At 39.5% G+C, this 23,504-nt stretch overlaps 1 protein-coding gene across 9 annotated transcripts in view; it reads left to right on the top strand.

Annotated features, from left to right (window-relative positions):
* Nucleotides 1-23,504, top strand: part of LOC140455148 (ras/Rap GTPase-activating protein SynGAP-like) — a 1,171,996-nt gene that overhangs the window by 838,664 nt on the left and 309,828 nt on the right. The gene's annotated exons all lie outside the window — the stretch shown is intronic.

Genomic DNA, 23,504 nt, shown 5'->3' with positions numbered 1-23,504 from the left:
CACCCAAGGCATTTGTGTCAGTTATTTTCATGCCTATCAGGGTTTTGAAGTAATCTGCCTTGTGAAATTCACATGTACCTCAAATTTGTCGTAATGGAACAAATCGGACCTCGCTTGGTGGATTGAGATTATACAGTGGGATTCAATTACACTTGTGCATAACAGATTAATTTTAAATTCCTTTATTTTGCTTTTCTTAAAAAAACATTTATACAGTGCCTTTCATAACCACTTGACATCTCACAGCACTTTTCAGCTTTTGCAATGTCATCCTGCTGTAATGTACAAAATACAACAACCAGTTTGTGTACAGCAAGCTCCCAATAGTCATGTGATAATGACCAACCAATCTGTTTTGCAGTTATTGTTTAATATTATGAAGATATTTGGATCTCTAACTTGTTGTGATTCAACATATTGCTGTGAGCTCATTTATATGCCATGAAAGAGCAGATATTACCTTGGTTTAATGTCACATTAAAGGCAACACTCCTGACAGAACAAAACTCAGTATTGCACTGGGAGAGTCAGGCTGGATTATGATCGCAAATCTTTGGATTGGGACTTGAACCCACAACCTTCTAAATCAGAGGAGTGCTACTAACTAAGCTATGGCTAACATCAGCTTTTAGATGTTAAAATTTCCAGTCTTCAGTAAAACAGTTGATGGAGGAGTCTTGACTGAAAACTTTGTTCTAGTAAATATATTTTTCACACAATTTCATTGACAATCTAGCTTCTGTTTGGTTTGTTAACCTAACCATGTTTCCTCCCTGTGAACAGTAGATTCACAGATCTTACATTTTGAGATGTTCCTGAAAGTAAATGCTGACAGTCCAATTCCTGATTTTAAACTGGAAGCCTAACTCCTGCTGATCATATAAACTAAAAGCTGAACTTTCACTGGTCTCAAACAGAGGAGTCCATTCATCTCCGCTGTGGAAATCCCAAATCCATCTGGATTCCCCAAGCCAATGTTTGTTCGTCTTAAACTAAGGAGTCCATTAGTACTCAAGCACAATAATCTCAACTTCTGCTATTAAACTAGAATTCTTGTTCAACAGTAGAATCAAAGGTTATCAGAAGTACATGGAAATGCAGAATTTGAAACACAAACAGATCAGCCATGATCTTATTGAATACTGGAACAGATTCAAGGTGCCAAATAACCTACTTCTGCTCCCAACTCATGGTTGTATGTGGTCCCACCTTATGCTGATCTCCAACAAGGAAACTTGAATTCCATCTGATTACTAAACTACAAGGGCAACCCTGGTAGTCCCTCAAACTAGAACCAAACCACTGCTGGCTTCAAACTAAAGAATCCCATGTTTTTGCTAGTGTCACAATGGGATCCTAATTTCTGTTGGTCTCAGGGAAATTAAAGCTCCAAAGATTTGGAAAACTAAAGGTCAAACTCCCACTGGTGTCAGTGTAGAATTGCAACTCCTGATAATACAACTTATGCTGGTATCTGCAAATAAAAGTTCAATTTGTAAAAGCTGGTTTTAGATTTGAACCACAAGTCTTCCCAAATAGAATCTCCACCAAAAGTCCCTGAGGATGAGAGTCTCAGATTTGAAGCCAGTTCCACCTAGTGTCAAAATAGAAGCCTTAATTGCTCAGAGGTTCTCACACCCAAAGGATCTTAGCCCCGCACCACCATCACAATTTAGTCTCTTGGACTGGATGTCCTACTGCTGATGGTGCCTTGGTCCCAAAGCACCATCTCATACTGGTCAGCTTGCAAAGCCTTGACTCTTGCTTTTCACCTCTACGCAAAGGTCCAAAATCCATTTGTCTTTTAGATACAAAGCCCCGAATCTACTGGTCTGCCGGACATTAAATATTAAAGCTGGCCAGCTAGTAAATTCCAGCAAGTACTTACCAGTTACAGAACAACAAAGCAAGATCCTGAGTGAGCCTTCAGAGTATGTAGAATCATAGCAGACAATATTAAACTATCTGCATTTGTACAAAATGAAACCACAATTTCTGAATCCTTCAAAGTTTGTCAATGGTGTAGAAAATTTGAGGTTTGGGCGTTAATGGTGCAAAGAATCAGGGATATGGTCAAGATCAAGGGAATAAGCAATACAGAGAATCACGCGATGGGGATGATACTGATCATTAGTTTGAGGAAAGAAAGATTTGTATTTTCTGATGTCACTTTTCACGATTCAAAATGCTTTTTTTAAATACAAAGTGCTTTATACAATGAAGTAGCTGTTGTAGAAAATGCAACAAGCAATTTGTATATAGCAAGCTCCAACAGAGAGCAGTGTAGGATAGCCTGTTCATTGATCCAAGTATAAATATTAGCCAGGAGAGGAGGATGAACATCTCTGTTTATCTATCGGTTGTGCGGTGGATTATTTGCATCAATCTGAAGGGATAAGGTGAGACCCCAGTTTAATTTTTCATCTGAAGAGCAGCACCTCTGACAGTACAGCACCTTCTTAATCCCATGTGAATGTCGAGTTTTTTTTAACTCAAATCCCTTGAGTGGAGTATGTATTGTCAACATTCTGATTCTGAGAAAAGAATGTGAAAGGGCAGCAAGGTGGCTCAGTGGTTAGAACTGCTGCTTCACAACACCAGGGTCTTAGATTCAATTCCAGCCTTGGAAGTCTGTATGGAGTTTGCACATTCTCCCTGTGTCTGCATGGGTTTCTTCTGGGTGCTCTGGTTTCCTCCCACTGTCCAAAGATGTGCAGATCAGGTAAATTGGCCATGCTAAATTGTCCATAGTGCTAGGTGCATTAGTCAGAGGGAAATGGGTCGGGGTGGGTTACTCTTCAGAGGGTCAGTGGACTGGTTGGGCTGAAGGGCCTGTTTCCACACTGTAGTAATCTAAAGTGTTAAAACTCCAAATTAACCAGTAATTAGCATAATTGGTTTTATCTTCTGCCCTTCAATCAAATGATCATTGGTGGTACAGTCAAAAAATTTACAAGGTGTTTTTTTTTCTCATGTTACTGGCTGACATCAGTCCTGGCCACTCAGTATTTTGAGTTCTCCCATGTTAGAAAATGAGATGTTCATCCCTCGACTTCATTTTCTTCAGCCTTCTTTTCAGTTTGCCATGTTATTTTCCTGTCTTCCTGGTAGCACTGAATCTTTGCTACAGAGAGAGATATGCCTCCCTCAGCCTCACCCAAGTGCCCATTCCTCATGATCAGGCCTTTGATGATCAAGTGGCAGCGAAGTGATTGTGTACAGTAGAGTCGCAATCAGATCCTGGTCGTACACTACCCTGTAGTTGAGGGGACTGTTAAATATCAGGTCCCTTCCTTAGGTACTGAGGCTAATCTCAACCCTCTGATGTCTACTTAATTGAGCCAGCAGTGCAGCCAAGTTAACCCGAAGGTTTGTCCACCAGCTACAAGGCATGAGTCAGGATTTTGATGGAATGCTCTTCACCTGCCTGGATGTATGCAGTTCCAACAGTAGTCAAGAAGCTTGGTACCATTCAGGACCAAGCAGCATACCTGATTGGCACACTCATCCACCACATTGAAGAGTACCTCAAATTCATGTAGGCAGATTAAGGCGCAGCAGAAGTCTCATCCAGTAGAAAACAAAATGACCTCCACCATAGAGTGGGGCTGGCTTTTTCACAGATTATTGGCTTTGCGTAGGCTAACCACAAAACCGCATTCCCAATTATTAACAAATATCAAATATATCACCCTAATAATTTTGATTGGACATAATTATAGAAATAAGTAGGCCATTAGGAGTTGGACAATTCAACCATCAATGGATCAGATGTAAGCCCTGTAGTTCTGTGGTGGTGGAAAAGTAAACAACTCAATGGAAGAGGAGGAACCTTCATAAAGATCCCTGTCCTCAGTAATGGGGGACCCTGACATATGATTGCCAAATTATTTGCAGCTATCTTCAGCCAGAAGTTCTGAGTGGATGAGCCATTTCAGCTTGCTTCAGAGAGGCCAGCTTCACAGATGTCAGTATTCAGCCAATTTGATTCATCAAATTTGTGACATCAACAAACAGCTGAAGGCCTGGATACTGCAAAGGCTAATGGCCTTGATAGTAACCCAGGTAAATATTAAGGAGTCTACTCCAAAATTTGCTGCACCCCTGGAAAACCTGTTCCAGGACAACTGCAATACTGGCAGCCACCTGATGTGGAAATTTGCCCCAGGCAGGTCCTGTACATAATAAATAGGACAAATCCAACATGGCCAATTACCAGTTTTCTCCTGATTATCAGTAAAGTGATGAAAGGGATTATCAACAGTGCTATAAAGCAACGATTGCTTAATAATAACCTGCTCACAGGTGGTCAATTTGGATTCCGCCAAGGTCACTCAGCTCCTGACCCCATTTCAAACATGGAGAAAATAGCCAAATTCTAAGGATGAGGTGAGAGTGACTCACTACATTAAGGCTACATTTGACTAAGTGTGGTATCAAGAAGCCAAGTAAAACTGAAGTTGGTGGGAATCAGGAAAAACCGTTGGCTAGTGTCACACCTGGCACAAAGAAAGATGATGTAGTTGTTGGACATCAGTCATTTCAGCTCCAGGATATGTCTACAGGAATTCTTCAGGTTCTAGTGTTCTAGGCCCAACTATCTACAGTTATCCCGTCAATGATCTTCCTAATCCTAAAGTAAAAATGGGCATTTTCACAGATGTTTGCACAAGGATCACTGTCATTTGTCACTCATCAGTGAAATGGTACATGTCCAAATACAGCGAGACTTGGACAATATCCAGGCTTGGACTGACAAATTGATCAGAATATTCTCATCATGTAAGTTCCAGGCAATGATTATCACCAACAAGAAAGAGTCTAACCATTGTCTCTTGGCATCTAATAGCATTACCATCATGGTTCTGTCACTTATCAATATGGTGGTCACCAGATACGGATTGGGTGAGCCACATAGATGTTTTGACTTGAGCAGGTCATAGGCAATGAGTACTACTCACCTCCTAACTCCCAAAGCCTGTCCACCATCTACAAAGCTCAAGATGGGAGTGTGATGAAATGTTCCCAACTTTCTGGATGGGTGCATCTCCAACAACATGCAAGAAGCTTGACACCTTGCAGGACACAGTAACCCATTTGATTGACACTACATCCACACACATTTACCCTCTCCACAACTGACGATCAGTAACAGCAGTGTGTACCATCCACAAAATGGACTTTAATAATCTTTAAACCTCCTTAGATAGCACCTTCCAAACCTGTGACCACCACCATCTAGAAGGATAAGAGCAGTAGATACATGGGAATGCAACCACCGAATTCCTCTAAGCCACTGTCCATCTGGTTGGGAATTCATCACATTCCTTCTTTGACATTGTGTAAAAAACAGCATTCCCTCACAGTCACTAGTTAGAAGTCCTGGAACTCCCTCTCTAACAGCATTTTAGGTGTACACCACATGCAATTCAAGAAGGGCAGCTTACCACTACATTCTCAAGGGCAATTAGGGATGGGCTACAAATGCTGGCCCATTCAGTGATGCTTACAATCCTTGATTTTCTTTTTATAAAATCAAATGGTTTTTCCACCATTCAGTTTAATGTCAAATGATCAATGTATCATTTCAGTTTATTCACTTTGGTTCCATAGCCCCTAGTGGTACGTTCAATTGACTCTGCATCTTTTTTTGGGTGGGGGGAAGGGGTAGCGAGTTCCAGATTTCTTTTCAGAATGCTTTGTGACAGCACCCCAAATGGCTACCTCTAATTTTAATTTTCTGACCCTTAATCTGGAGTCTTCATTACTTCCTCACTGTCCACCACATGCAAGAACACATATGCCTACAGACAATGGCATCAACAATGGCCCTTCCAAACTTGCAAAACAAAGAAATTATGTTGTTGGATTTCTAAACTAAGTGAAACTCATGAACATCGGTGGCACGGAAAAGGTTGAGTTTTGTTCACAGTTTTGTTCAAAGATGCACTATTAAACACAAGGACCTTCTGGAGTTAATACTAGCCCTAATGATGAAAGCATAACTCTAAAACCATTAAAGTAATAAGGAAGTAGAGGAGATTTTCTTCAGTTAATTTTACCACCAATATGCATATTCAAATAACATAGTTTTATTTTTCAATGCATTTTGTTCCAAATCAGACGCTAGGTTGACAAATAATTACACAATAGCTTTGTGAATCTCAAATCCAATATTTATTTAAAATTTAGCTGCTGTGCAGCTTTTAATTTCTGTGCTTGATCCCCATAAGTTTTTAGGCATTACCATGCACATATTCTTTCCCAGAGAAAGACCTATGTGGTACCTATGTGGCTGATATGTAATGAACATCCATGCAGCTCAATTACTTTTGAAATACAGGCACTATTGTAATGTTGGGTAATGTGTCAGCCAATTTGTGCATAGTAAAATTTTATAAACCTCAACCATCAAATGATCTACATGTAATATTAACTGAGGGATACTAACTATACCATGCAATAACATGAAAAAAACTTCATCTGTAATAAACTACCATTATATTTCACCATTACTGGCAGAGACCTTTATGTAATGTCACATGCAAAAGACAGCGCCTTTGACAGTACACTGAACCTTCAATATTGCACTGCTTATATTTTTGCTCAAATCTCTGAGATGAGGTCTTGAGGTTTCCAAGATGACAGTGCTATCACTGAGCACATCTGCAGCTCAGTTCATAGCATGCTTACCTCTGAAGTCACAGAGTCTTGAGTTCAGTCCCATCCAGGCTTGAGCATGTCAAAAACCTCGGCTGAACGAGTGTAGTATTGAGGATAAGAATGTATTGTAAGTCAGTGATTATTTCTGGGCTAAAAGCTCTGGACTCAGGTCCCACCTCAAGGCTTGGTGGTCATGGATGGGAGAACTTTGTGGTCAGCCAGAACCTGTGGTAGCTGCAGAGCACTAAGCTCCCCACCAAAAAGACTCAATGCACAGATTATTGCCATAAACAAATATTATCCTCAGATGATGGCACACACACACTGCAATGAGGAATGCCGAACTGTCTTTCAGAGCAGATGTTCAACTCAGGCTCCATGTGTCTGCCCAGGTGGATGTAGAAGATTCCATGGCAATATCTTGAAGTTTAACAAGAGAACTATTCCCATTGTCCCGGTCAATACCTTTCCCTCAATTATTGCAAAAGCAGATAATCAGTTTTTAGTCATGTTGTTACCTGCATTCATAATAAAAACAATGAAAGGTATTATATAGATAATGTTTGATGTTCACCAGGATTTGAGCGTAATACTTTCCACCTTTTGGGTTTCAGGCAGACAGCACTGTAGAGACAGTGGACACCACTGACATCGTAATCCTGTTTTTGAATTCACAAACATTGATGCTACATTTTTCAAGCAGAGCAGTCTCTGTGCTCGCTCCTCTCTTACTGGAAAGATCACCAGGTCATTTCTTGAGTTTTTTTGTGGCTTGAGACTACTTTGGATATGATACTGATCTATTCTTCCATTGGGTTGCAACATCAAAAAAAAAGATAAATCGATTCATAATGCATTGTTTATGCATTCATAATATAAAAAGTGTTGAATCGATTTATCTTTTTTTTGATGTTGCAACCCAATGGAAGAATAGATCAGTATCATATCCAAAGTAGTCTCAAGCCACAAAAAAAACTCAAGAAATGACCTGGTGATCTTTCCAGTGTAAGAGAGGAGCGAGCACAGAGACTGCTCTGCTTGAAAAATGTAGCATCAATGTTTGTGAATTCAAAAACAGGATTACGATGTCAGTGGTGTCCACTGTCTCTACAGTGCTGTCTGCCTGAAACCCAAATGGTGGAAAGTATTACGCTCAAATCCTGGTGAACATCAAACATTATCTATATAATACCTTTAATTGTTTTTATTCTTCAATGTGATGTGGACATCACTGGCTAGGCCAGTATTTGTTGTCCATTCCTAATTACCCTTGAGAAGATGATGCCTAAGAAGATGGTAATTGTTTAGGTGGTGTAGTAAAAAGTTCCAAGGCATTTTGTAGCAGCTGAATTAACCGAATATTGGGAACAAAGCAATGAAGGAGTTTTCAACAGAGGTGACTTAAAGTTTAGACAAACCGATAAGATTTAAAGAATGGTTCGAGGAGTTCCAGAACCAAATGGAAACAACATGATGGCATTCAGAGATCATAGAAGGTTCTTGGACTGGAGGAGGTTACAGAGTTGGAAAAAGGCAGGAGATCAGTGCACACAGGAGTGATAAATCAAATTTGGTTCATGTCAGGATATAGGCTGCAAAGTTCTGGATAAGCCTAAGGTTGCACATGATCTCAGATGATGTTCATCTGAAGTGGATTATTGGCAAGTGTTAACTAGAAAGAAGGGAGCATCAAGGATATTCATGACATTCTCATCCCCTTTCTCCGCCTCTCTCCATCCAGTGATGCCAGTTGTATAAGGGAATATATAAGAAAGAACTTGCAGTTCTATAACACCTGTTACAATGGTGAGGTGTCCCAAATTGCATTCTAGTTAAATAAATACCTTTGAAATGTGCCTTTTTTGAAACACAGCAGCCATTTAGTGTTCAACATGATCCCACAAAAAGCAATGTAATAACTGAAACTGTTGTAAGAACATGAAAATTGGATCAGCAGTAGGCCGGTTGGCCCCTTAAGTTTGTTCTACCATTCAATAAAATAGTTGATCTTCTATGAATATTCCACCTTCCTGTCCGATCCCCATATCCTTTAATTTCATTAGAGTCCAAAGCCTATTGATTTTGAACATAATGCCTGGAAGTCTCCAACCAATCCGAAAAGATCCACAACCCTTTGAGTGAATAACTTTCTCCTCATCTCAATCCTAATTAACCAACAGCTTATTTTCAGATTTCAGTCCATAGTTCTGGACTCTCTAGTCTCAACATCTGCTCTGTCAAGCCCTGTAAGAACTTTATACGTTTCACTACAATCAATGCTCATTCATCTAAACTCCAGACAATATAGTTCCACCCTTCGTAGGACCCAGAAATCAATCTAGTGAACCTTTGTTGCACCCCCTCTAAGGCAAGTATATCCTTCCTTAGGTAAGAAGACCAAAGCTGTTCACAGTAAGGCTGCCGGCCGACCTATCAGAACCTTAGGAGAAACCGGTAAAATATTGTCAGGAGATTACCGACCAGAGGACACAGATTTAAGGTAATTGGCAAAATAACCAGAAGGAAGCTGAGGAGATTTTGTTTTTCCCGCAGAGAGTTGTTATGATCTGGAATGCATTACTTCAAAGATTGGTGAAAGCAGGTTCAAGAGTACCTTTCAAGCATGACTGACTATATTCTTGAAACAATATAAATTCACAGGGCTACGAGTAAAGGGTAAGAAATTGGGACTGATTGGTCGTCACTTTCAAAGAGGCGCGTGGTCTGAATAACCTTCTTGCTGTACAATTCAATGACTGTGAACCATTCCTTGTCAAGCAGGTTGTTGTAACTGCACATTATTCTATTTAGTCTTGCAGTGAAATATAGTCCACATAACTCAATTTTATATGTTAACCAGGCTTGTGGCTTTAATGCAAGTGATTTGCTGGTTGAAAGAGTTCTGTTCTTCTGAAAACTCAAGGAATGTGATCCCTCAAAGTGCTAGCATATATACCATTAAGTTCCAGGATTGTATGAAATCAAATCAGAATGTGACTTACTCAAATTAGTCAATAATGGTAAGTGAAAAGCACCATAATCTGTTGTCTTATTAGACAGAGCCAACTCATGGTGAGTTGTAACATGAGTATCACCATACCTCAGGACAGCTTGAGAAGGTAGGGCCTTCATGATGACCTTGGCTGAGACAGGACTTGTAACCATACTGTTTTGTGTATACAAAGGAGCCATCCAATTAACTGAGATGACCAACCCCCAGGTTATAATGATAACTGCTTCATTATAAGCAGCATTAATACCTTCATATAAAGAATCAGGAGTGAATCAGAAGCTCACGCACTAATAATGCAGCATTATTTTATTTATGATGAAAAGCCATTTAATCCCTCAAAATGGCAAATTTGTAAGTTCGTTTTCTATACCTGCTTTGAAATATAGCAATATGACAAAACGTATGGAGGCAATTCAGCCTGTTGTATCTGTGACAGCCAAATAAAATTCAGTTTCCCGCTCTTGGTCCATAGCCTGTATTGCATGGCACTTGGGGCGGCACAGTGGCTCAGTGGTTAGCACTTCTGCCTCATAACATGAGGGTGCTAAGTTTGATTCCAGCCTTGGGCAACTGTCTCTGTGGAGTTTGCACATTCTCCCTGGGTCTGCTCCAGTTTCCTCCCACAATCCAAAGATATGCAGGTCAGGTAAATTGGGCATGCTAAATTGCCCACAGTGTTAGGTGCATTAGTCAGAAGGAAATGGGTCAGTGTGGATTGGTTGGGCCGAAGGGCCTGTTTCCACATCATAGAGGATCTAACCTTGAGTGCATAACTAACTAATTTTGAAACGCAATAATGAATTCTGCTGTGACACTCTTTTCCTCAACTTCTCAATCCTTCTGCCGATTATTTTAAAGCCATGCTTTGGTTTTTGACCTCTCTGCTGTTAGAATTAGGGCTTCCTATCCATTTCCACCCAAATCCCACTATTTACGACATCTCACTTCAGTCTCCTTTCAGATTTTTTCTGCACCATAATCAATCATATTGCCCTTAGCTAACTAAAATCTCGCAATATCAATGTCAAAGTTGATTCCCCCAAGAGATTTGGAGGAGCGATTTCCAGATTTTCACTGCACCTCATCGATGAACTGTTTCCTGATGTCATCCTTGAATGGCTTGATTCTGATTATAAGGTGTTTATTTTCTGAACTCCCCTACCAGAGACAATAGTTCCTCTCTAACTACCTCAAGAATTCACTGGAATCATAGAATCCCTGTAGTGTGGAAAGAGGCCATTTGGCCCATCGAGACTGCCCCTCCCCCCGAAGAGACTCCTACCCAGTCATAGCCTGGGATGCTCCCCAACCCCCACCCTCTCCCCATAACCCCACCTTTCCAATGGCCAATCAACCTGACCTGCACATTTCTGGATACTATGGAGCCATCTAGCACAACCAATCTACCTAGGCAGCGCATCTTTGAACTGTGTTGTAATCCAGAGCACTTGGTGGAAACCCAATCAGACACAGGAAGAATATGCAAACTCCACACAGAGAGTCATCTATAGCTGAATGATTGGTTTTCTTAAAAACTTCAATTAGGTCTATCACAATCTTCTGTACTCAAACAATCCTACTGATGCAACCAGTCCTCATTGTTTAATTATCTAAGTACAGTATTACTCTGGTGAATCTATCTTACATTGCATTGATGTCAATAGAGAACAATATTGAGGAAGGTGAACTGGCATTCCATCCAACTTCATGGGATTCTAGTCCAGTGACTTAGGTTAACATTAACCCCACCTCAATAACCATCCATGAGAAGAGATAAGAAGTATTGTGAACACAGAGTGAAACATCAACAGAACTGTTGATTAATCTGTTATGCAGAAGAATTATGTTGTACATTTACCTGGAATTGTTCATAAATACTTCAGTGATATAGCTTGAGTGTGTTGTTGTTAATAGGATTGATAAAGAATATTAACCAGAAGTATTTAATGTTTGCTAGTGCTGGACATAATATTAAAGGTAAAGGAGTCACGTGATAAATGGCATTATCATATCAAAACCTTGATTACTATTTGCTGAAAATGTGTTGCTGGAAAAGCGCAGCAGGCCTGGCAGCATCCAAGGAGCAGGAGAATCAACGTTCCGGGCATGAGCCCATGCCCGAAACGTCGATTCTCCTGCTCCTTGGATGCTGCCTGACCTGCTGCGCTTTTCCAGCAACACATTTTCAGCTCTGATCTCCAGCATCTACAGTCCTCACTTTCTCCTTGATTACTATTTCCCTGGATTAGAGTTTATCAAACATGTGCAATTCGAGGCAAACGCTCATTTCCAAGTGGAGTGCTAGCACTGCAAGGCATCATTTCACTATATTTCTTACCTCTTCTCATTGATAATTATTGAGATTGTGGCTGAATTGCATGGGATTGAATAGAATTCCACTTTTAGCCTGACAAATTTCTCCTAATAAGAACATGGAGTTAAAATTGCCCTCTGTGTCTGCTGTGCATTTTTTTCTTGATTCTGATATAGAATGTGGATGTCATTAGCAAGACTGCCATTTATTCACATCTCTAGGCTAGTTTGTTTAACATCTGTTATTAGGAAAATGTTAGAGTCATGCTAGAGTATTATAAAGGATGTAAAGCAGAACATTTTGAAGATACATGTTATGATTGAGCATGGCTTGATAAAGGGGAAATCATGCCTGACAAATATACATGAATTCTTTAAGCAGATAACAAGCAGGGATAGATAATAGGGAAGCAGTGAATATAATACATTTGGATTTCCTAACATTGGATTTGATAAGTTACCACACATTAGGCTGGTTAATAAAATAAAAGCCAATGTGTTGGATATAGTATATTGGCACTGATAAATAAATGGAGAACTAATAGAAGACAGAGAGTTGATATAAGGAAAGCATTTTCAGGATGGCAACATACAACTAGTGGAGAGCTGCAGGGATCAGTACTGAGGCTACAATTATTTAAAATATATATTAGTGACTTGGATGAGGAAAGTGTACTATAGCAAAGTCTGTGGATGTCACAAAAATAGATAAGAAGGCAAGTTGTGAGGATAATGCAGAGTCTACAGAGGGACATAGACAGGTTAAGTGAGTGAGTAAAATCTGGGCAGGCAGAATATAACATGGGAAATGACAGTTATGAATGTTGGCAGGAAAAATAGAGGAGCTGAATATTATTTAAATGGAGAAAGATTGCAGAAAGCTACAGCACAGGTGGATTTGGGAGTACTTGTGCGTAAAGCTATCATACAAGTTCAGCAGTGAATAGGGGAAGCAAATGGGATGTTGGCCATTATCTCAAAGGGAATGGAGCATAAAAATAAGGAAGTCTCGTACTCAATTACACAAGGCATGAGTTAGACCACACCTGGGATAGTGTGGCCAGCTTTGGTCACCTTATCTAAAGAAAGATTTACTGGCATAATTGACAGTCCAGGTAAGGTTTGATCAGGTTGATCTGGGTATGGAGGAACTGTTTTACAAGGAGTGATTCATTAAGTTGGGGCTGCATTCATTGTTTAAAAGAATGAGGTAATTTGATTGAAAATATAAGATTCTTAGGGTACTTTACAGGGTATATGCAGAATGTTTGTTTCCCTTTCTGTGAGAATCTAGGACCAGAGGGCATAATCTCCGAGTGTGGGGGGTCACCAAGTTAAGACAGAGGAGAAATTTGTTCTCTTAGAATGTAATGAATCTATAGAATTTTTTACCATAGATGACTGGTGAGGTTGATTCGATGAGTATATTCAAGGCTATAAAAGACAGATTTTTAATCAGTAAGGGAATCAAGGATTATAGGGGAAAAGTCAGGAAAATGGATTCAGGATTATCAGGTGAGCCAGGACTTCATTGAATGGCAGAGCAGACTCGATGGGCTGAATGAGTTACTTGTCCGAAGTCTTATGGTCGCATGGTCTAATGATACATCCTCAGCTTTCCTCTTAACATCTTCCTGTATCCACTGCTCCCCGATACTGTAACATACTCTATCAGTTAGTTAGTTCTAAAAAATGCTAGCTTTATCTGGTAAACTTTTACGAGTCACATCCAATATGCTTAAATCAGTATAAAGGACGGTGTGCATAATGGAGACCACTATGGGAAAATGTATTACATATAGAACAGTGCATCCTGTAACTCACCACAGTAGGGTGTGTAGATTTGTTCATCCTAATCCTTAAGAAGCGTTATCCTTTTTATTCAATCCCTGATTTCCCTTAGCCTCTCCACCACATTTAAGGCACAAGTCAGAAGTATTGTTGAATACTAACCCAGTTACTGGATGGGTGCAGCTCAAGAAGGTCAATTCCATCCAGGACAAGATGATTCATTTCTTCAGCAATGCACTTGCCATTTTAAAAAAGCACTCCATTTACCACCAATGTAACGTGTTTGTATTGTGTACTATTGACAAAATACTTCTGAAACCTGTCAAGGTTTCTTCAACAGACTTTCTAAATTTTCAGCCTCCATCATCTGGATCAGTAAGGACAGCGGAGACATGAGAATACCACAAATTTTAAATTCCACTCTAGGTTACACATTCTCTGATTTATCAGCAATGAATTATCATTAATTTTTGGCATATTGTTGCAAAATGGTCATTAATTTACTGTAATATGATTGTCCTCCAACGCTCTGGTAATTGCTATATATTATCTTAGCAAGAAACTATCTGTTCTATTATAAGGTCACCTTCTAAGTTTTTCCTTTCTATTCACATCAACAACATCCTCATGAAATCTTATGCATTTCTTTCAGATGCATTCACCCTGAATTCATTAACTTCCTGAGTCAACACACTCTCAGCCTGCAGAAACACACTGTTCTACTTTGCCATTCCTTTATTATTATCATTTCAAAATTCTCGAACCTCCTGCCTAACAACACAGCAGAAGCACTTCCATGGTGTGGACCGCAGCTGCTGAGAAAGGCAGCCAATCTCCAATTTTAAGGACAATTAGGGATACTCATGAAATGCAGACTTTGCTAGTAAAATGAACATTCCAAAGATGATTCTATTTTAGAACTAAACAGCTATCTTATTGGTCTTGCATCTAATATTTCAAAATTTTGTTTCATTCTGGTCAGATGAGTTATTACCAGTCAAACTTTCAACATTGCTGTTCTGGTTGCAATTTTGCCTATTGCCTAATTGCCCTTGTGGAATGTTTCTACTGAACTCATCAATAGCAATTCATTCATTATCATCCTACATATCTCTAAAAGTCTTTGTGGCAGCATATACTGTAATGTACATAATGAATTATCATTAAGTAGTTGGCAGATTGTTGTAAGATGATCATTAATTTACCATAATATGACTTTGCACCAACATTGTGGTCATATATTCTCTTGCCAAAACATTATTTGCCCTATTACAGATCACCTTCTAATTGTTTTCCTTTCTATTCACATCATTATCATCATCATCATCATCATCATCATCACAATCACGATCGTGATCATGATCATGATGGAATCTTGTGCATTTCTTTCAGATTAATTACCCTTGATTCATCAATTTCCTGAGTTAGCACATTCTCAGCCTACAGAAACCCACTGTTCTATCATTGTGACTGATTCAGAATGTCTAAGCTAGAAACGTCCTCAGAAAAAATAAAAATAGTGTGCTTCCAAATCTTGCAAGACAATAGAGGGGATCCTAACTAGCTCCAGAACTATAAGATGGTCATTCATTAGTTAAATAGGAACTAAGGCAAAATGTCTTCATGCAGGGAGTGGTAAACATTTGGAACTCTCTATCACAAAAGATACTTGAGGTAAGTAAAATATGTGCATTGAAGAGGAAGGAGGTTATGCTGGTAAAGGAAGGTGAAGAGGGACGTGAGAAAGCTCCTGTAGATGATGGCATTATAGATGGGCTGAATGGTCTATTCATGTGCTGTACATTCAGTTTAAATTACTCTTTGTCCTAATGTTAAAAATCACTCAACACCAGGTTATAGTTCAACTTAGACCCGGTTGTCCACCCGATAAAGAAACTGCACTTCGAAAGCTAGTGCCTCCAAATAAACCTGTTGTACTATAAACTGGTGTTATGTGATTTTTAACTGTGTCCACCCCAATCCAACACCGGCTCCTCCAAATCATATTTTTTCTTATGTTTCTCTCAAATATAACCAGCAGATACTGTCTTCTACAATTTCACCATAGGCCCTTCTTAAAATGATATGTTTCATTCACTTTCTCCAGCTCTTCCAAGTTACCTCTGTTTTCTTCTTTTCTAGTAAATGTGCCTTTGAATTTCTAAATAGTTCTTAAAATTACAAGGACACAAGATTTATACATAGGATTTGGACATTTGATCTTTTGAGTTTGCTGCTCCGTTTGGTAGGTTCATGGTTGATCAACTCTATTTTCCTCTTTGCCCTCTCACCCCCATAACTCTTGATTAGTCAATTTAAAAATTGCTTCCATACCTAATAGCTCACTCCTGTCTGAACAGGATACTAGAAAATAGTACACAGCTCTCATCTCCAGCTTCTAAACTGTTCCTTTTCTCTCTACCAAATTAGAATTAGAATTCCTACAGTGTGGAAACAGGCCCTTCGACCCAGCAAGTCCACACCGACCCTCCGCAGAGTAACCCAGCCAGACCCTTTCCTGTATTACTGTACATTTCCCCCTGACTAATGCACCTAACCTACACATCCCTGAACACTATTGGTAAATTACTGTAACCGTTTCTCAGTTATAAAATAAACATTTATTCTGGGGATGTGGGGTTGCTAATATAACAGTTATTTATTCTCATTCCCTATTTTCTGAGTGGAATAACCGATACTGAGGGTATTCATGTGGTACTGGAATTACATTTGGGTATGAACAGGTAAAACCTCTCAGGTTCCTTCTCTTTGAGGCATTTGGGTTTCGATGACATATGACAGTTTCATGGTCTCCTAAACTGACATCAGCCTTTTATTTCCACACTTTTTAAAAAATTGAAGTTTTGGAATTTTAAGTCACGTTCATCCTGGACTATTCATTTAGGTGTCTATCTTACTTCCCTATTACTTTAACCACTACAATCCCATACCCCTTTTTAAACGCACTTTCTGCTCTTGTAATTTTTAAAATCAATCCTTTCCTAAATCATCACGGATAAATTTAAGGCAGTAAACTCTGGCAATTGAATAAATGGTTTATTTTGTTACTTTCTGCTCAGGACCACCTTTTCACATCCATGGCATGGACCCTTAATAAACTGTTAGAGATTAGTGGAGTCTTTACAATATAGATTATGCCACATTTGTTATGCACAATAGTGAATTTTGTATTTAGTAGATGATATAACACTGTTTGTGTGATAATGAAAGGAGATCTTGTGGTGTTATGGTAGTGTCCTTGCCTCTGAGTCAGAACTTCCAGATTCAACTCCCTCCAGAACCAGTGACTGAGAAAAATACACCATAGCGCAGTCAAACAGGTGAAGTAACAATTATATAAATCTTTCCAATACAGGCCAATGGCAGGTAGTAAGAGCGGGCGAGACTCCTGGTCAACCATACGACAGAAAGAAATAGGAATCTCTGCCACAGCTGTAGGACTGCAGCATGCAGCATAGACAACATGTTGCGACAACAACTTGGACTCCTAAGGGGTCCAGTTGGTTAAGGTAGATGGCGTGGATCAGATTGTTGCTGACATCATGGGGTTCAATCCCCCTTCTATTTAGGGTAGATTTTGGACTTGTTTCCTTGTCCCACCTATGGTGGAGATCATGGCAATGTAGGTGAGCCTACCTTTGGGAAGAGAACTCAGGAAGAAGTATTAGTAATGGACCTGTAGCTATTTTAGGACATATCAGATCCATCATATTCCAGGAAGCATCAGATCATGTACATGGTATAATTAATAGTAAATCCTGTCTATACTAAAATAATTATCAGACTCTGTATATATTAGTGAATTGTAGGCTATGTATTTATTATTGGGGAATATCAGATCCTGTTATTAAAAGTGAATGTTAGACTCTGCATATACATTATCAGAAGTATTGGTCACTGCATATGTTATAAAAAATATTAGGCTAGATTAGAATGGTGCTGGAAAAGCACAGCAGTTCAGGCAGCATCCAAGGAGCAGTAAAATCGACGTTTTGGGCAAAAGCCCTTCATCAGGAATACAGGCAGAGAGCCTGAAGGGTGGAGAGTTAAATGAGAGGAGGGTAGGGGTGGGGAGAAAATATTAGACTATAGGGGGCAACAGACCCTGCATGCATTATGGAGAATAGTTGACCCTGTATACCATAGGGAATAGTGGACCCTAAATATAGTATAGCACATAGTAGTTGAGAATGTGGTGCTGGAAAAGTACAGCCGTTCAGGCAGTATCCGAGGAGCAGGAGAATCAACGTTTTGGACATAAGACATAGGATTCTTGATGAAGGACTCATGCCCGAAACGTCAGTTCTCCTGCTCCTCGGATACTGCCTGACCAGCTGTACTTTTCCAGCACCACACTCTCAACTCTGATCTCAAGTATCCATAGCACATAGTAGGTGCTGTACATATTACAGGTAATATAAGCTCCTGTATATTTTAATATATTATATTAAACTCTATATATACAATGGGGAATAGTATATCCTGTATATATTACATGTAATTTCAGGCTCTATATATTAGAGGGAATATCAGACTCAGTATATATTACAGGTAATATCAGCCCCTGTCTGTACTATAGCGCATATCAAACACATATTTTGATGAAAGAGCAAAGCAGGTGCTAAATGGCTATAACGCTGCTATATATCAACTTAAAAGTCTGAATTATTACATGCAGTTTCAGTCCTAATTGCTAATTACACAATTCATACCTTTGAGAAAGTGCTAAAACAGGGATATCTGCAAGGTGTGAACCTAAGCGTTGAATAGAAGCCATTTCCATTGGGCAATATATGAGGGCCCCAAGCATCCACTTTCGAAATTTGTGGAGTATGTTAGTTTCCACACAAAGACAGGTTTTGAGATGGCTCTGAAGCTGAGAGAAAGGATGCACATGTTCTTGCTAGAGGTTTTCTAAATGTGGAGGGATGCCTTCTACCCAAGGTTAAAAGGAGGGGTGGAGGTCACTTCGCACATTTTCTCCTTTTTCTCCCTCTTCCTTCTCTCTCTCTCTCTCTCTCTCTATATATATATCTCTGTCTCTCACTCTCTCTCTCTGTCTGTCTGTCTCTCTCTCTCTCTCTCAATGCTACCCTTTATGACCTCATGTCCCCCTTCAACTCCTCTTGATTCCTCGCAAGATGCACATGAGCAAGGTCTTCTTTTCTTTAAGTGAGTCAGAAAAGGTGAGCAATAAGTTACTGCAACAGAATCTACCCACTTCAGGTGAAATCCTCATACAATTTCCAAAATAAATGTTGACAACGTGTTGGTACAGTCTGAACAAATCATCCCAGAAAAATTCTGGGTGGATTTTAAAGGGCCTGAAGAGCTGCGATAAAGATACTCAGCAGGTCAGGCAGTATTGGTGGAGAGAAAGAGTTAATCTTTCAAGGTGATGAGTGTTTCCAGCACTTTCTGTTTTTAATCACGTAAAATGTGATAGACTTTTAAATTGTATTGAAAATCCTCTACAATTACTTGTTTACTTCCAATCAGTTTGCTTCTCTTAGTAGAGGAGATTGGGAAAGTGCTGAATGCCAAATGGTATGCTGCTTCATTAGTCAGTGCTAACAAGCAACTTAGTGGCAATCAATTGCAGAATGTTCCTCTGGATATTGTTCTTATACATGCATTAATTCTTTTACCTCTCTGGTTTAGGGCTCTTGTGGCACAGTGGACCAGTAAAGCCAGGTGGACCCAGATTCAGGTCCAACCTGTTCTAGAAGTGTGTAATAATATTCTGAACAGATTGATTAGAACCTGTCTACCAAGCTGTCTTCTTGTACTAAATGTGGGATAAACTGGCATTTCAGCTTCGGCCACTTCAAAGCTGTTTAGCACCTAAAAAAAGATATTGAACATCACCATTTGTATATGTTAGGAAAGGTCAAACCCCGAATTTATAATTAGCAATATCAGGAACAGCAGACCTATATCTCCATTGAGGAATTAAAATACTGCATATATCTTTAGAAATATTAGAGGTTGCATATCTTAAATGGAGTATATCTGATAGGTAATATCAGACCCTGTACATTATAGAGAATATTAAATGCTGAGTATATTACAGTGGAATGTGGATTGGGATGTCAGGAATGCCTGTCATTTTCTATTATACAGAGCAGAGCTTCTGTGTTTCAGATTAAATAGGTCAGATCTTGCACATTTTCCAGAGAATATTTGATTCAGCACATAATAATAACATCCTGTAATATATTACAGGAAGTATTAAGCACTCTATTTACCATAGGGAATAATGTATCCTGTCATGTTGGAGTATTAAAGCATGTTAAGAGCTATGTGGACTCTACAAATAATAGGGGATGATAGTTCATTAAAGCATAAGAAATATGTGCAGCAGTAGGCAATTTACCTTCTCTATACTGGATTAGTGGTGCTGGAAGAGCACAGCAGTTCAGGCAGCACCATCTGCAGTCATTGATTTTACCTCAATTTACCTTCTTTAACCTGTTTTGCCATTCACTAAGATCATGACTTTCTGTCTGTGCTACCTTCCTCCTCTATTTCCATATCCGATGATTCCCATACCATCCAAAAATCATAACCATTCATAATGAACCAAGGAGCATTTGCAGCTCTCTGGCATAGGATATTCCAAAGTATCACAACCCTTTGAATGAAGAAATTTCTTCCTTTCCAGTCATAGAGTCATATAGTACAGAAGCAGAATCCTTTGGTCCAACTTGTCCATGCCAAGCAGAAATCTCAATCTGACCTAGTCCCATTTGCCAACTGTTGGCCCATATCCCTCTAGACCCTTCCTATTCATATATTCATCCAGATGCCTTTTAATTGGGCCCGCCTCCACCACTTCCTCTGGCAGCTTGTTCCATACACACAACACCCTCTGCACGAAAAAGTTATCCCCCTCAGTTCCTCCTTGAATCTCCTCCCTCTCACCCTGAATCTATGCCCTCTAGTTTTGGACTGCCCCATCCTAGGAAAAAGACCTTGGCTATTCACTCTATCTAAACCCCTCGTGACTTTATCAACTCTACAAAGTCACCCCTCAGCCTCCGATGCCCCAGGGAAAACAATCCCAGCCTCTCCCTATAATTCAAATCCTCCACTGCCAGCAACGTCCTTGTAAATCTTTTCTGCCCCCTCTCAAGTTTAACAAAACCCTTCCTATAGAATTGTACACTGTATTCTATGAGTGGCCAATGCTTGAATAACTGGAGAAATAATTTGCAAGGATTTGTGAAAAGAGTGACCTTAATTCACTGAAGGGGTTTTTTTTGCTCTGAAGAGCTACAATGGACCTGGTAGGTTGAGATGCTTCCTTCTGCCTCAAAGGAAATACTTCTACAGCCACTTGCTTTTTCCGAGGCTACATGCCCTAGTACTAGACTCTCTAGCCACCCTCTGAGCATCTGTCCTGTTAAGCCCCGTGAAAAATGTAAACGTTTACGTATGTGAATCAATTCTCATTATTCTTGACTCTTGGAAATAAAAGTAAGTCTTTACACTCAAAGTTTCATCAGAGTGTGACCCAGGGGTGGGGAACCTGTGGCCTTAAGGCTATCGTGTGTGGCCTTTTGAATGAATCCAAATTTTGCAGAACAAATCTTTTATTTTTTATTAATATGTTTCTTTTGTCCTTTATTATTTTTATTTTAGTCTTAAAATGAATGTATTTAAAATACCAGAGAGGAAAAGAAAATTCAACAAAATAATCCTCACAAACTGACCGCCACAATTAAAAAAATGTAAATTTTGAAGAATATATAATTGAAGTTTCTTGGATGTGACTTTATTAGATTACAACTAACATAATGCGGCCTTCCAACATGAAAAGGTTCCCCACCTCTGGTGTGACCTCTTAATCCCAGAAATCAATCATATTCATGGCAAATCAAGTATAACCTTCCTTTGGTAAACTGACCAAAGTTGCACATTGTACTTTTAAGTGTGGTTTCACCAAGACGGTATATAGTAAAGCTTCTTTATTCCTTCACTCAAATTCCTTTGTCATTAAGACTTGCATTCCAATTGCTTCCCTAATTACATGTGGCACCTCCAAGCTAACCTTTTCTGCGTTGTCTGCAACATTTTTCAGTCTTTCACTATTTTAAAGTTTTTCTACTTCTTTTTCCTTACAAAATGGATAACACCATGCTTCTCCAAAATATATTCCACCTCCCACATTCTTGCTAACTCACATAAATTGTCTCTGTCCTCTTGCAGCCTTTTTACATTTGCCCTGATCATATTGTCCTTTAGCAAACCTGGATGAATTATATTTGATCATCTCATTTATGCTGTTGATAAGGCTTGTTAACAGGTCAGGTCCAAGCACTGGTCCTAACAGTACACAATCAGTTACAGCCTGCTAAACCAAAACTACCCTACTTATTCTGACTCTGCTTCATATCTATTATCTAATCCTGATTCCTTGCTAATGTATTACTTCCAATCCTAATTTTAGACAATAATTTCTTCCCTGACACCTTTGAAAGCCTTTTGAAAATGCAGGTTCACTGCATCTGCTTCTTTCCCTTTATCTACCCTGCTAGTTAAAGCACGAAAATGCTCCAACAGACTTGGATGTCATGATTTATCATAGATCAATGTTAAGTCTGTCAACACATTATATTCTAAGCAGTTCGTGACTACTATTTCTAACAATAGGTTCTACAGTTTTCTCTACTACTGATGTTTAATTAGCTTGTCTATAGTTCCCTGTCTACTCTGTCCCTCTTTTCTTGATTAGCAAGGATGCGTTTTCCATATTCCGATCCATGGGAAGAAACCCAGAATCTTAGAATTCTGCAAGTTTCAGACCATTGAATCCATTATCACTGCGGATAGTTCTTTTAAAACCTTAGGATATAGGCTTCGTCAAGGGAATTTGGTGCCATTTTAGTCCCATTATTTTGATTTTGTTTATAACACTAATCTTTTAATCTCCCTGGGTGACAAAAACAGAGATTGCTGGAAAATCTCAGCGGGTCTGGCAGCATTTGCAGAGAGAAATCAGAGTTAACATTTCAGGTCCAGTGACCCTTCTTCAAAACTGCTGGTAGCTAAGAAAACATTGGTCTTTACTCAGAAAATAGGGTGTGGGGAGAGGGAAAGGATTAAACAATAGGTGGAGATAGAGTGCAAAAAGAGAAAAGAAGAGTTGTACAGACAAAGATGTGGATAATGGTCAGCCTCAGAGAGTGAATGGCTACTTATGGGGACAATTGGTGGCTAACAATGGGTGTAACAGCAGACCATGTGATAACAAGGCCTGGAGTGTGGGGTTTGAGGTGGGGTTTGGGGTGGGAGAAGGTGTCCCAAGTCCTAAAATTGTCGAATTCGATATGGAGCCCAGAAGGCTGCAGGGTTGCCAAACAAAAAATTAAGTGCTGTTCTTCCAGCTTAAGCTGAGCTTCACTGGAGCACTGTAATGAGCCTGAAACAGAAATATTGCCCAAACAAGGTGGTGTGTTGAAGTGGCAGGCAACTGGAAGTCTTTTTTGCGGACAGAACATAGGTATTGTACAAAGCAGTCACCCACTGAACACTTTGTTTCTCCAATGAAGAGAAACCACATTGTTAGCAGCAAATGCACTGGACTAGATTGAGTAAAGTGAGGTAAAGCACCTGGAAGATGTGTTTGGACCTTTGGATTCTGAGGAGAGAGGAAGTAAACAGGCCAATTTTAGCCACTAATAGTCTCCATTAGCAGCCA

Source organism: Chiloscyllium punctatum, chromosome 30 (genome assembly GCF_047496795.1).
Source record: "Chiloscyllium punctatum isolate Juve2018m chromosome 30, sChiPun1.3, whole genome shotgun sequence".
NCBI lineage: Eukaryota > Metazoa > Chordata > Chondrichthyes > Orectolobiformes > Hemiscylliidae > Chiloscyllium > Chiloscyllium punctatum.
Note: the sequence above shows the minus strand (reverse complement) of the source record. Positions and strands in the feature narration are given on the sequence as shown.